Source organism: Sturnus vulgaris, chromosome 3, assembly GCF_052056855.1.
Source record: "Sturnus vulgaris isolate bStuVul1 chromosome 3, bStuVul1.hap1, whole genome shotgun sequence".
NCBI classification, from domain to species: Eukaryota; Metazoa; Chordata; class Aves; order Passeriformes; family Sturnidae; genus Sturnus; species Sturnus vulgaris.
In genome coordinates, this window is record NC_142245.1 from 39,076,068 (window position 1) to 39,091,038 (window position 14,971).

Here is a 14,971-nt window from a genome sequence, read left to right on the forward strand (position 1 = left end):
ATACATAAGTCACAGTGGGAAATTCATTAGCTCCTGTATAATCTAGTTGGGAAAAAAATAAATCTATGTTTGCATACTCTTACGTACAGTTTATAGCATAAGAAATCTGAAAAATGCAGTAAATAAGTTAAAGAAGCATTTAATACAAAAGCCATATTTCATGTACATGCCAGTACAGAAGAAGACAACAATTCTCAGCAGATGACAGCCCAGTGTCATATCTGAAAAGGTATTTTGCACTATTAAAGCCAGAAAGATGTGGATATTCTTTCTTTAAGATAATTTAATGCATAGATATATTATCTAGTGTAGATGGCTGTTTGCATAACTTTAGTATAATACTGATGAAGCTTTGATAGACTGTTTTCACTAATGTGACTTAATTTTTTTTCTAAAACAGTTGTCTATTTACATTGTCTTCACTGTAAAAAACAAGCAGAAACAAAAGCCCTAGAATAAGGCTACATGTACACTAGCAAACAGCTTGTTGCTAAAAACTATCCAAGGGCAAGTAATTGAACAGAGTTCTAGTGTTCAGGCCTGCAAATTATAAAAAATGTGTCCTTTAAATTTCAGAGAGAAGTTATAGCTGGATATCAGGTGTGGTTTTGCCTTGCCTGCTTCACACGCTTACAGTCTTAACTTCTCATCTGCTATCATGCTATGATCCAGTCTTGAGGAAACAAACCTCACCACTTAAACAGGCCCTACCATAGAAAAGATGGGCCAGCCCTTACAACGATAAGTAGTCTGCCCAGTCACTTTTTTCCAATCCATAACTCACCAAGAGCTTGGAAAGCACACACATTTACACAGAAAGTAGAAAACCTGTATTTAGCCCTTTCCTGAGCACACAGAGCTCTTTACTTAGCTCCTAGCAGAGTGGGTATGCAACTGCATTCCTATAGCCACAAATACCTAGCTCATGTGCTCAGTATTTTATCCAGCCTGACACACCAAATGCTTAATTAGTGCTGGACTCAGAGACTAGGACAGTATAGTCCGGGCACAATATGCTCTACACTCAAGATTACCACCTGCAAAAGAAGCTAAGCCCTAAAGAAGATCCCCTGTGTACTGCTCCCATTGGTAATTCTGGTACATTTCAGACAAAAGGCACAGAAGCCACAACTACTCTCAGTCACAAACCCAATAGTGATGCTGGTGCCCTTTTGCAGTAACTTAACAGTTAAAGCACCTTTGTCTCCATGGACTTTAAGAAACAAGCAACAAATGTTGCACTTATAGCAAAAGACAACCCTCAACAGAGATTAATCCTAGAGAACCAGACACTCCCTCCAAACTAAATGGGTTCAGATCCTTTAATGGAGAGTTATCAAGAACAAGATGTGGGCTATGCCTTTACCTTGTTGAAAGCTGGAAGACCAGTAACATTGAATGCAATATTTCCAATGGATTTTCCCTTGCTCTTGAAGAACGTAAGCAGAGAGAACATAAATTCATGGACAACAAGATACCAAGATATAACACACCAGTGTTTTCATGAAATTGAGAGTTCCAGCTGTGTAGTTCTCATACATCTATGGACCTGAACCAGGCTGTAGCTGAGATTTTCAACAGGAACCCTAAAACATCATGTTCCAAAACTAGACAGGCAGCAAGTCATCCCAATGCTGCAAAAAACAATCTGACCTCTAGATGCATGAAAAATAAACAAAATACGAATACACAACAACACATCTTGTTGCTACAGTGTGCCATCTCCTAGGTAACCCATACTGTTTATTCTGATCTTCTCCCAATCACAGGAGTTTTCTGAAAACTAAAATGAAAACCAGGCCTTCAAGGTGCCTCTGCTTATGGCAGGAAGTTGGAACTAGACAATCTCTAAAATCTCTTCCAGCCCAAATCATTCTATAATTAATTCAAAACATGCTCCAAGATGCTAGTTAAAATATTCAAAATTAACTCAGTATCTGATGTATGTGATATTCTATAATCTCTAATATTAAAAAAATTAACGGAGTAAATAGTGTCACTTTAACTACAACTGTAAATATAATGTTAATGTATGTGGGTTATTTGATTTTAAGAGCTTTCAACCTTGCAGTTTTTACCACTTTTGTCTGTGGGTGCTTTTTTGGGGTGGTTGATTTTTTGGCAGGGGAGTGGAGTGGAGAGGATAATATGGATCAAATGTTTCTTCTCTTGTTCATGTACCTTGCATATATATTCCTATATATTTTCAAGGCGTACTTATGACTTTTATAGTTACTTAGAAAACTAAATACTTTAAATCAAAGTTTAAATAAACTGTGCAAATTTATTAGGTCAGGTTTCTCTGAGCTAAAAAAATTGGTTAAAAGATTGTCATAGAACACAAAAGTTCCAGCAAAACCTGTAAATTACAAGAATTAAGTTATCACAACAAATCCTTATTGACAAATTAGTGATCCTGCAAGCAATGCACTACTGCCTACCAGTATTTAAGAATAAGCTTCCAAAAATCAATTTGTTTGTGGGTACAACCTCTAACACTCATAAAAGTCATAGCACCTTTAATAGGTATCTCCACAGCAAATTTCATTATTTTTCCCCATTTACAAATTCAAATACATGTGGGGCTAATATTTTTGTTTGTAAAGAATGAGATATGCACATTGACAGCTCCTCCTAATGGCACTGTAACAGTGATGTTTGGTGAAAAGTTATTTCTGAGTAATTACTTCATATGCACTAGAAATAACCATTTCTTCTGTGCAGCAGAGGACTATAAAACACACTGATGCAACTTGAAGAATTCTGTTCCATTTCTAATGTTGCAATGATGGGGTAGCAGGAGAGTGAAGCGGATTTATGCATGAAATGGAAGAAACCTACTTGTCACTAGAACATTCTTTCCCTCATTTCCTGCCAGCGCTTTAACCATCGGTGGCTTCTAAGAACAGTTCATAACCACGGTTAGTTTGCCCACATACATTTAAGTGCCACAGTGGCAAAACTCAGATATTTCATTTTGGAATGCCCCAAACATTTACTGAAGTCCCAAAGAGCTGCCATGATGTACAGTACAATTGAACAGCAAATGTAAGCACCGTGAAACACAATATTTCACAAATATTTGAAAGACAATTGTAGCAATCTATACTGCCAAAAATTGTGGATAATGTGTTCTTAAAAAGTTCTTGGGTTTTTTTAAACATATGTTTCTAACCATTCATTGTGCTAAAGCAGGGGAAATACTTCATTTCTGAGCATCCTCCTAGCAAACAGGCCAAAATACTGAGTATTTCTAATGACAATTGCAAGACCTCCACTGAAGAATTTTTATGTATTTATCCAAGGAATTATTTTTGCATTCAGATTGATTCCCAAATGGGGCAAGTGCTTAAAACATAGAGCATTGTTAACCACAGCAGAGTATTTGTATATGTAAAGCTGGGTATATGTTGAAAATATCTTTCCGAGTTAGTCCATTAAGGCAGAAAACAGAATCCAGAAGACATTTGTTATTACAATTTAAGCCTTCTAGGCTCAAAATAACGTAAATTTTCCTTAAACTTCTCTGAGCTAGAAATACATACTGTAAACTGAATACAACACCTTAAGCCTTGCCCCAGACAGCTATACTATGAGAATTCAGGCATTTCTGACAGCAGCTACTGGATAATTATCCATCACATTAGCATGAACCATGAGAGACAGAGCCCATATAATATGTTGCAGCAGTTCCAATACGAATTACCTTGCAGTCCCCGGTGAGAGAAACTCACAGGTAATGCCATTGACTGCATTATCTCACACCACCACATCCTATAAACAGGGTACGCGTATTTTAAATACAGTTCTGATTTGTAAAAAGTCAGCTAATTTCATAAGGTGCATGAACAGAAGCAGAAAACACAAATTCAAGTTGACAAACTGGTCCTAAATCAGTTACAGGCACAATTTCTTAGAAATAGTTAGACCAAAAATAGTAGACAATTGTTAATCAAAACCTAATACCTTCATGTTTAAGAATCCCAGACCAGAACATTAGCATGAAAACTATAGGTGGGAAACAGATTTAATGCCAAGGTAAATTTTATGGCAGCTTTTAGATCTAACAAAATGTCTCACGTAGTGTGTCAGCCTGCAAATTGACACAGTTATTAAACAATCAGTAACAGTACTTGCCGCATGTGAATGAAGAAATTGTGTTCTTGCATTGTAAATGCTGCCTGACATTTGAGGAGAGACTCCTCTGTAACCACACTGTACCCTAACAAAATCACCTTCATCTGATTACATTGCTGATAGATGATTGCAGGAATATGTTGCATGCTTGAATGGAAATCCAAGGCTTCAATCACCAGCTATGAAATTGCAACAGCTGCAGACAGTAACATACTGTTTAAATGTCATGTGCAGTGAGCAACAAAAGATTCAGTCAAAGTGTTACTGAAATCCATTGAATTACAAAAATCTATCCCTGAGCACGTTAGACACATTGACAGAGTACATGGAAAAAAAATATATATAACAAGCTTCATTTGAAAGAAAATGCGGGTCTTGTTTGTGAAACAAGGGACAGAGCAAATCCAGTGTTTGGGTTTGGATCTGACTCTACTGGGTCTTCTTGAGTTTCTTCCTCTGGTGTTCACATAATTCTGTTTTGTCCATAATTTTCAATTACTGCTTCCCGATTTGTTTAGGTCTCCAAATACCCACATATTTCCTACAGCTCTAATAGACAAAATACATTAATGGTACAATAGCCTCCAAATAGTATGTGAAAATGACTTGGTCAATATCCAACAAAAATAGAGTAACTGTAACACTGCTCTCACTACTAGGCTCAAGACCATATAATGGCAACAACACATGGCAGTGAGAATCTCTCACACCTCCTTCCCATGGCAGAGTACAACACATTGAACTTCCATTCCACTTGCCTATTGTGTTCATGCTAGGTGTAGCTAAGACTTGGGATGGATTGATATTGAAAAAAAATAACATGGATTATGAGAAATATAGTCATCCTTTCTGTCTCAATCTGATGATAACCATCTTTCCTATCTTTCATCAGAGAACTGTTGGTTATAAACATTTCCCTGCATGAAATCACAGAGCAGTCCATTCAACCTAAGATCCTGACTTCAGTAGGAAGTTAACAGTAGATGCCTAGAATGTGTGCTAAAAACAATAAAAACTTTAAAATAGTTTTCACCAAAAACCTATTCTTAATCTCCAGCATTTTTTTTTGTTCAGGAACTTTATAAACCAGAAAGTCTTCACATTTAACAGTTCACAATGGATTTTTCTTTCATTAGTTTTTCACTTTTTGAACACATTGCATCTTCCACAATATATTGCAGTAAAGAGTGCCAAAGTTTAATTATGTAATGGGCAAAGAGGAATCTCCCTGTGGTTGATTTGAACATCAAAATAACAGGAAAAAGACACTGCATCAGGCTGAAATAGGATGTTATAATCATACAATATTAAGTTTTTATGACAGTCAACACAGCATGGGCACAGAATAAGTTCCTTGCTGCAGTGCATCATCAGCATGTTTTTCAGACATTTCTAGAAGTAAAACACCTTTAAAATATTAAAGGTGAATTTACATTCAGTTTTGGTTTGCAAATACAAAATTTACCTTTCAGCAGTCAAAGGAATTATTACAAGAATGATCCAGGATTTGGTCAGATGAACACGAGCTGTGTTCTGCTCACTTTCTATAACATTGGACCCTTGATACTGACAATCTCAAGGAGGATATAGAAATTATCATTTATAAAAGTTAACTTATTTTTCAGTGAAACCAGGAGCATTAAATAATTTGAAGAAAAGGCTGTTAGCTTGCTAGTGTACAGTTATCAGTCTTTCCAAAGGTCTTGCTGATTCCTAGTACAGGGCAAATTTTCTACTCATCTGAAACTGCCTCTCTTCAAATGATGAAGCCTCTACTCTATCTGAAGAATTTTTCAAGAGCTCTACCTTGATGAAGATGCAAAGTTCTGTTCAAAACAACTGCTTATTTTTAAAAGGCAGTTGTTTTAAAAGGCAGTTGTGCAGGGCAATGAGAACCTAGCAGCTGACCACAATCATATAAATTGCTCATATAAGACAGAATAAAACACTGAAAGCATGCTTAATGCTCATGTTTTCGAGATAAGGTTTTCTGGAACTGAACTGAAGAGATGCAAAAATAAAACAAGCAACAGAGATGCTGGTGGTGATTTTTTTTCTCTATTTGACAACGTTAACAACTGAAGAAAACATCCCAAAGAGCAGAGGATTTTTTTGAAAAACGCATTTTAATCTTCAGTAATTTCTGTTCAATCTTTTACAAAATGATGGCCTTTCCACATATGTAAATAAAAATGGTGGTATCAATACAGAAAAGATGAGCTAAATTTCCTGAGACCATTCAGCACAGAGCAAAAATAACTGAGTTCTTTTGGATTTGCCAGAATTAGTCTGAAAAGTTCAGCTCAGAAAAACTATTAGCAATTTTTAGTTATTGGCGAGATGTGAAAACTGATAAACAGTTCCAAAGAGCTGGCTTGTCTCAGTTGTAAGATTTTTATGGTGAAAAAACCATAATATATATAAAATCAACTGACCGAAATCATACTGTTAAGTGTGCTACTAATGGGTTTTGATAAAGATAGTCTGTGGCCCATAAAAAACAGCCAATATACTATAGAAATATTGTGTTTACACTGATGAGAAGTGAATATATATTCATCTTTTTTTTTTAAAGAGGAGAGATCTTAATTATAAAAGGTTTAACTTTTACCTCCAAGATAAATAATTTAGCTTTTTCTCCCTGTATAGAATTAATTCTATTTTATAATTCAGTTTTTCACCTATCATTGATTTTTCTGAACTGAGAAGTAGAACAACAGAATTTCTTTATAAAAGAAAAATTGATCTACTCCAGAATGAGGTTACTTTGAGAATACGTGTTAAAGAAAGATCTAATTATGGTTTCCTAAAGAAGAATCTGAAAAGAAATGTAGAGTTAACATAATTTGGAGCAAGAATGGAACACCTCAAAACACCTCAAAAACGTTTAAATACCACAGTAAGTCAACTACTGTGTGTCTTTCTTCACAATCAATCATTTGAAGTAAATATTTTTAATCTCTAATTGCTATTAAGTGTATAAGTTTAAAGGCCTAACCAAAATCAGCAAAATACAGTCACAGCACTTTCACAAGTTATTCCAAAGTCCCAAGGATATTATTTTCAGTTACTGTTCACCTCTTCTTTACTCCTCAGAAAATGCACTGATGGCTAAAAAAACCCACCCACATTTAGGGAGGGTTTAAAATACAGAGCTTTACAGGAACACAACCACATAATCATTTAGGGCAACCTTATAGGCAATTTTCAGTATAGAAACCTGATACCAGCCCTACATACAATACATAGCTAATATGGTGCTTGATTAATAAAAGAGGGATCTGTAATTAATGCCAATCAATGAGGATTTATGGTAACATGACTCTATCGAACTAACCTGACACTTTTATGAGATTACAAATTCAGAAGTACATCATAATTGCGATGTGGGAATTTACCCAGATTTATGTGTAGCAGTTGATACAGCACTGACATTTTGATTAAGAAACTAGAGCACTATGAGACCAATGTAAGAGACATTTAACTGATATGTTTCAAAATGTAATTTCCCACAGTGAATCATCCAATGTCTGTTTTTCAAGGTGACTTGCAGTGAACATCTCCTAGCCTATGCTATTCAAAACACTTCTTAATGATCTGGATGAAGGCATAAAGTAACTGCTCAAATATTACAGATGGCCCAAAATCTGAGAGAGTGGGAACAATGAAGCCTAAAAGTCACTGACAAAGCCACATAAACAGCTCATCTAAGATCAAAAAAACAATATGGCATTTTAAAGCAGACAGAAATGAAGTCACACCCTTAGAAGTAAGGCCCATTCTGTCCAGTGAGGCAGCAATTTGAAATGACTGAGATTTTTGGTAGATGGTCAGCCAAACGGGAAACCTCATGATACATTATAGTTATATTATCTAATTAAACAGTGGATTTCAACACATGTAAGCAGTGTATCACTCCTATGGTCTGCACCAGTGGCATCACTACTATAAAACAGTGCCATATTATTATTTCATTTGGAGAATGGATAGGTTTGTGAAGAGAAATGGCTTTAAAAATAAATTTTAAAAAATCTCTGAAATTGTTTGTTTGCCCTTCTTGTATCACAAAACAGAAAACAAACTACAACAATGGGTCTGGTGTGCTTGCTAATAAACTTGAATTTATGCTTTATTCCTTTTACTTGCCACAGCACTGAGCACAAAATAATAAAACAATCCTTAAGTAGTAGAAGCAATAGTCAGAGAATCTGGTAGATATGAAAGATTCTCAAATTTGTACTGTATTTGAATAAATCTCCTCTTCAGAGAGTATCCCTCATCTATGGACAAGTATGAGGTACTCAATAAATATTTTTGCCTTCACTGGTAATACTCCAGCCCCCCCACCCAAGTCACGGAAGGCAAAGGTAAGGATTGGGAGAATGAAGAACCACCCACTGTGGGATATCAGGTTTGAGACCATCTAAGCAACCTGAAGTTGCTCAAGTCCATGGGACCTGATGTGATGCATCCATGGGCCCTCAGGTGAATGAAGTTTCTAAGTCATTATTCATCTTATTTGAGAGGTCATGGCAGTCCAGTGAAGCTCTCACTGACAGGTAAACACAACCCCCCTATTTAAAAGGAGAAAAGAGAACTGCAGGCCAGTCAGTCACACCTCTGCCCCCAGCAGTGTTAGAGAGTGGATCCTCCTGGAAACTATGCTAAGGCACACAGAAAATAAGGTGATTGATGGCAATCAACATGGCTTCACCAAGGGAAAATTGTGCCTGACAGATTTGGGGGCCTTCTGTGAAGAGGCCACAGTGGTGGTGGGTGAGGGAGGAATAACTGATGGCAGTGGACCTGGGCAGAACATTTGACATTTTCACTCTCAACATCCTGGTCTCTTAACTAGAAAGGCATGAATTTGACAGATGGACCACTTGGTGGATAAAGAATATTAGGATATTAGGATGAAGTTTTTCACAGAAAGAATGATAAAGTATTGGAATGCTTTGCCTGGGGAGGTGGTAGAGTCACCATCCCTCGATGTATTTAAAGAAAGACCGGATGTGACACTTGGTGCTATGGTCTAGTTGAGGTGTTAGGGCATGGGTTGGACTTGATGATCTTGTTGGAGGTCTCTTCTAACCTAGTTATTCTGTGAATTGGCTGGATGGTTGCACTCAAAGAGTTGTGGCTTATATACAATGCCCAAGTAGTGACGAGTGACATCCCTCAGCGATTGGCAATGAGACTGGCACAGTTTAACACCTTTATTGGCAACATGGACAGTGGGATTGAGCACACCTTTAGCAAGTTTGCTGGTGGCACCAAATTGTGTGATGACGTTGCCTAGGCTAGAGGATAGGGATGCCATCCAGAGGGGACAGGTCAGGCTTAAGAGGGGGCCCATGCACACCTCATTAAGTTCAACAAGACCAGGTGCAAGATCCTACACTTTGCAGTCCCACGTCCAAGCAGAGGCTGGGAGGAGAATGAATTGAAAACAGCCCTGGTAAGAAGGACTTGGGGGATGAGAAGATACCCAGTAGTGTGTGCTCACAGCCCAGAAAGCCACCTCTATCCTGGGCTGCATCCAAAGCAGCATGGCCAGTAGGTCAAAGGAGAGGATTCTCCCCCTCTACTCTGCCCTCGTGATACCCCACTTGGAGTTCTGCATCCAGTTCTGGGGACCCCAGAAGAGGAAGGACATGGACCTGTTGGAGCAGAGTCAGGAAGATGATCAGCACTTGGAGCACCTCTCCTATGAAGACAAGCTAAAAAATTGAGAGCTGCTTAGCCTGGAAAACAGAAGGCTCTGGGGTGACATTAGAGGAGTCTTCCAGTTCCTGAAGGGGGCTACAAGAAGGGTGAAAAGGGACATTTCACGAGGGAATGTAGTGATAGAACACTTGAACTGAGAGAGACTAGGTATAGATTAGATATTAGGAACAAATTCTTCAGTGAGGGTGTGAGGCACTGGCACAGGCAGCCCAGAGAATCTGTGGATGTCCCATCCCTGGAAGTGTTCAAGGCCAGGTTGGATGGGGCTTCGAGCAACCTGGTCCAGTGGGAAGGTACCCTTGCCCACAGTGAAGGGGTTGGAATGAGATGAACAGTGCCTTCCAACTGTGGCCACACTAGAATTCTATGCTGGATAAAGAACTTGTCATAATGGCTGAGGGAACTGAGATTGTTTAGCCTGAAGAAAAGGCTTGGAGGCAACCCAACCATATTCTCTCTACAATTCCCTGAAAGGATGTTGAAGCCAGGTGGGGGTCAGCCTCTTCTCCCAGGTAACCAGTAACAGGATAAAAGGACATATCTCAAGCTGTGCCAGGGACAGTTCAAGTCTGACATTGGGAAGAATTTCTTCACGGAAGGGGTTATTAAGCATTGGAACAGATTGTTGTGGCACTTAGTGCCATGGCCTAGTTGACAAGGCAGTAACTGATCAAAGGTTAGATTTCATGATCTTAGAAGTCTTTTCGAACTTAAATCATTCTGTGATAAGAATCCTTGCATCAATTTAATATTTCCTGGAGTAAGATTATCTGGTATTTTAATTAGCACTCCTACTCTATCATACTCACTGTGGGCTTTTTTTATTAATGTATATTATCTGGACCACTCTCTAATGCATAAGACAAACTAACATGAAACAAATTAAAAATGCAAAGTCAAGAAGCTTCTTGGTATCAGGAAATATCCTAGAATTAAAAAAATTACTTCTAGTAATATTATGACATTGAAAATATTATAATGGCTCCAGGGATAGACAGACATAGTACCTTTAACAATAATCATTGTATGAAAAGAATAACAAATAAACGATATAGAAATGTATCAGACCTTTCCTATAATGATATGATAGCCCTTTACTATATTCATATTTAGTAACATCATTAAATTTACTACTTTGCTCATGATACTTTAACTACTACAGGATTTATTTCTGTTCTCAACTGAAACTGAGTTCTGAACTAATCAAAGCAAAATGAGATGAAAAATGAAACATATTTCATCTGAACAGTGATGTTTGAAAATAATAGCTTTGAACACTTGAAAGAAAAAAAATCATTTGGTAAGCTGCATATTTAAAGCATACAAGCTGAACATTGTTCCCTTGATTTCTTAGTCCAAACTATTTCAGATGAACACAGGTTCCCTGCGGAACAGACTATGAAGAGAATACATAATATTGCTGTCCTCAGTGCCAAGCCTAATGACAATAAACAAGCAGGGAAGGAAAAATATGAGAAACGCTCAAAAATTTCAATATAGTAAAAAAGAAATAATTGAAAGATTCAAAATCAGACAGGAGGAAGGAGAAGAATAATAGGAAAAGCTACATAATTTAAAAAAACAAACAAGCTTCCTATGGCAAACTCTTTGCTCTGAAGTATACCCTACAACAGTGAGACTATTGAAAGTCACATATAATGGCCAGTAATAAACATTTTAAAAAAGTGACCAAACTTGGAATATAAATCTTTGCTTTGGGCAAAGGAGATGACTATAGAGCTTGATAAGGGTGTACTGATATGTAAGAAAATCCAGTACTTAGAGATGATTCCAAAAGTTCACAGAAGTCCTGTTGCTTCTTTTAGAAATGGTTTGTCGAAGTCTAGCATGTTTCAGTAACTGGAGCAGAGATAAAAATGCTATTCAGTTATGAAGACAGTCGATGCAGTCTTCATCAGAAACAAAGATTTCAAGGTAACAGTAGTGAGATACATCAAACTGGAAGAGAAGTACATTTATATTTCCATTAAAGTGATTTTCATTTTTCCTTATTCCCAGTAGTTTAAGCCATATCTGACCTATAATCTTCTTTAACCCTGTCATTATTTCTGAGATTTTCAAGTCTACAGCAACTCTTTTTGCACATCAAATGAGACTCTCTGGAACACATACAGAACATTAATATTTTTCCACAGGTTTCTAAAGCTCAAAAACATAACCCTACATTTTGCCTTGGGGACGTGGAAATGTCTTTTAGAAACTGATACATGTTCACTGGAAAGAGGAATTAACGTGGAGCTGATTCCTATGAAATCACCACTACCGTGGTTTATGGTGGTATTACAGCTCTGTGTCACTGTAAGAGACGCATGATTTCTCTAGCTCTTGATGACTTTCAAAAAGTATGAGCCTACCTGAGAAAGCAAATGCAATAGCATTTTTATATATAGAAGTAGAATAAGTCCTTAAACAGAAATTCACTTCAATGGATGATAAACAAAAAATGTTCTGCATGTATTTTAGGGAACTGTAAAAGTTTAACAAGAACACTGCTTCATTAATAATTCATTTGAGTAAGAAAAGGCTAAATAAAGTGTTTAGTATGACACGTATTCTGGTCACTTGTAAAGATGAGCATGAATCCACAAAAATTATATCAGAAATACCCTTGGGACCTCTTCTAGTGGTGGGCTTGGCAGTGCTAGGTTAACAGTTGGACTTAATTATCTTAAAAGTTTTTCCCAGCCTTAATGATTGTGTGGTTGTAAGCAGTAACAAAATTATGGTCATGTAAGAGAAGCACCTGGAAATTCATAGAACCACACCTGTTCCCAAGCACACCTGCACAGCTACATACAATGTTTCTGGCTGAAAGTCTTTTGAGACAGAAACCAAAAGTACAAGGTCGTCTTTCATTTAATGAATGGTCCTAATTTGTGCAACAGTTGGAAAGAGTTATTTAAATCCACATTTAAAACAGCTAAAGTTGACTCTTCCATTTTTAAATATAATTAAAGTTTGTTATAGAAGTGACTTTTCTACAATTGCAGCAACCCAAGTGTTCACAGCAGCTTCATCTTTTTGAAGCTGTAGAAGTTCAGAGTGTTTCTGATAGACTGTAATTAATGTAAAGAAACCCCACACTGGCCTCTGCTTGGGAACACATTGGAACACATACTGAACGCAGTGCACTTAACATTAAGATATAATGATTATCTTCTACAAATAATTTATAAACTTTATTTAACTCAACTGAAATTTGATTTCATTGTTTTATCATATTGTCAATGATTCTATTTACATTTTTGCAATCAACATTTGAAGTCTGCCATTCTGTCAAGAGGCTAATTTCATACCAAAAGACATACAAACTAGTATTTTGGGGGAAGACACATTACCTTGTGTTTTCCTAGGTTGCAAATTTGTGCTTACAGAAATTGAAAACTTACAAAAAATCAATTTTAAAATGAAACATGTCTTGGGGGAGAAACAATGGAGGAATTTTTTTCCTTAAATAGCAATATTTGAAGTTGGTTGATAACTTAAAACCAACAGCCCTAAAGCTTCTTCACTGCACATCACTGTAAAGAAGCACATACACTGCAGAGCTATTTAAGAGACAAAACATAACTCCACAAACTTTGTCATAACCATCCAAAAATGAATATTTAATGATAAAATGTGACTTAATCTTCCAAAGATTGTAACACCAAGAAAAGATTAGAGGTTTCAACCCAATATTTAGGTAAGGTTATTTTTATTCTGTTCCAAGCAGTTAGACTGTGTTACCAGAGCAGAAAAAAATGGAAAATCCTTGGAAATACATCTGTAGGATCTCTATTATTTCCCACTTGGAGCAAGACACAAAACAAAAGACTTAGTAATTTAAGCCTTTGAACTGGAAGATTTCCCAGAAAGTAAAGTTGTGTTTTCACAGTGATTAAGGCGAAAGAAAACCAAACCATCCCAAAACACAAGAAAGATGTCTTTCAGCAACCAGAAGATCTCAACAAGCCATCTATTCAAATATCTGATGCAGGGTTACCTACCTACTGGATAGTTAGGTAAAAAAAGAAGTTTAATCAAGAAAAACTAAGCACTTAAGTGCATTTGATTGGTATTGCAGGAAATTCTGGTAGAAAAATCATAAAAATTAGAAGTGTTCTTGCACATCAGTCTGGTTGAGTTCTAACACTACTGGATAGAGTGGCTGTAGATGATAAAGAGAAAATGTGTCAGTTTGCACATTTCTGCAGTAACAGCCTCATGCCTGTAGTTCAGGTTGTCTCAAGCTGCATTAGTAATATGTCTGTCCAATATAGGGTGTCTTCTGAAATTTGTTCAGTGATGCCTTACTGAAAGATAACACTGATCCTTGGCTCTACTAAGTATGCAACTTGCCAGAGGGATTGACAGCAACTGGAATCATGGGGCTTAGTTGACTGGGTATTGGTTGTTTGCCACAGCATCAGATTTTAGTTTTACGGTCAGTGGTTTTCTTCTTCTCAAAGATGGCATTTTGTTTCATTTTCTGCTTTTAAAAAATAAGAATTGATTCAATAAAGGAATGGGTTGCAGTTTAGCCAGCAGGGTTGCCAAAAGTGTCATTATTTCAGTACCTTTTTCACAAATACACTGGATAGCAAAAGCTGTAAGTTGGCAGCAGCAATCAGTCAGGTATATCCTGCCAAGAGATGACAAAACTGGGAATTGTACTGCCCAGAGAATACCATTTGAATGTCTAACACCTGCCACTTTCAAGGTCGTGGTCTTTGTGTGTCATTCCAGCCTAGGACATTCTGTGATTCCTGAGTGACTCAGCCACTGCTACAAGGTGCATTCCAAGTAGCAGAAGCCCAAAGGCTGCCAGACCTCAGTTTCAGTTGGCTGTGACGGACTCAGCCATAAATCCCCTGCTATTAAAACAATCATTTGGTATGTAAAGTTTGATAAAAATATTTCCTGGCGCCATCTGTGGCCAAGCAGGAGACACCTATGAAACTGTATGGACACACCACTACACAACTGTCTTGATAGGGAAGACAAAGAGAAGGTTACACCAGAGCAGGTGAGTTTCTCTGAAAAAAGAAATTTATCTAGCTCCAATCTGCAAATCATTAACAAATAGAATCTTTTTATATGT

At 37.1% G+C, this 14,971-nt stretch overlaps 1 protein-coding gene across 1 annotated transcript in view; it reads right to left on the reverse strand.

Annotated features, from left to right (window-relative positions):
- PRKN (parkin RBR E3 ubiquitin protein ligase) overlaps positions 1-14,971 on the reverse strand; it is a 671,877-nt gene that overhangs the window by 353,073 nt on the left and 303,833 nt on the right. The gene's annotated exons all lie outside the window — the stretch shown is intronic.